Raw genomic sequence first — 1,246 nt, 5'->3', positions numbered from 1 at the left:
GGGAGCTGACGGCCAGGCAGGGGGCAGAGAGATTTCAGCATATGACGAGTTTGTCTTTGAAATTTCTCATTTCACCCTCACCCTGTATTCATGTGAAGCTAAAACATAAAATTAAAAGTAAAGAGTGGGGTCAGTGAAATGACTCAGCAGGTAAAGGTGCCTGTTGCCAAGTCTGACAGCCTGAATTACCTCCATACGGTGGAAGAGAACCAAGTTGTCGCCTCTAGCTTACACAGAAAATAAATGAATAAACGTAATTTGTAAAAAAAAATAATAATAATAATCGTTAAAAGCCGGGTGTGGTGGTACACATCTTTAATCCCAGTACTCAGGGAGGCAGAGGCAGGCAGATCTCTGTGAGTTCAAGGCCAGCCTGGTCTACATAGTGAGTTCCAGGTCAGCTGGGGCTACAGGGAGACCCTTAAAAAAAAAAAAAAAAAAAAAAAAAAAAAAAAAAAAAAAAAAAATTTTGGAGACTGTGGGGAGAAGCAAATGGCTTGATTAGTTTTCTACTGCCGAACTTCCCACACTGTGAATAGATCAATGTGCTGTTGAAGAAACACAGATTCTTCAAAAAATAACCTTCAGCCGGGCATGGTGGCGCATGCCTTTAATCCCAGCACTTGGGAGAGAGGCAGGTGGATCTTTGTGAGTTGAGGCCAGCCTGGTCTACATAGTGAGTTCCAGGTCAGATGGGGCTACAGGGAGACCCCGTCTCAAAAAGATCAAAAAAATAAATAAATCTTTTAAGAAAAGAAAGTAAGGCGTGGGATGGTGGTGGGTGTGGCTGTCATCCCTGGTCTCAGATGCTGAGGCAGAAAGATTGTTTGAGCCCAGGAATTCATGACCAGCCCGGGCAATGTAGCAGCCTCATCAAAAGAAAAGAGAAAAAGAGATGAGAAAATTTGAGTTCAGAAACGTGACTTGGTCAAGATCACATGGCTGGTAAGCAGCCCAGTCAGGAGCACAGAAACATAGCCTGAGCTCCCTACGGGTAGCCAAGGCTCGTGGCTTACAGACAAGCTCTGTGCTTCATCTTGAGATACGTTTGCATTAGAATTCCTTTAGGACAAATTCTGCTCTGAAATTCTAAATCTTTTCTTAGTAGACGGGTAAAAATCCTCCAGAAGAGGATTTCCTATTTTGAGCTACTTCCTATTTTGCATGAATTAAAGTTTACTTCTCACATATGGTTAAAAGAAAAAGAAAGAGGAAAGAAAAAGAGGAGAAAGGGAGGGAGGGAGGG

Source organism: Nannospalax galili, unplaced genomic scaffold, assembly GCF_000622305.1.
Source record: "Nannospalax galili isolate Female #2095 unplaced genomic scaffold, S.galili_v1.0 scaffold381, whole genome shotgun sequence".
NCBI classification, from domain to species: domain Eukaryota; kingdom Metazoa; phylum Chordata; class Mammalia; order Rodentia; family Spalacidae; genus Nannospalax; species Nannospalax galili.
This window is presented reverse-complemented; position numbering follows the sequence as displayed.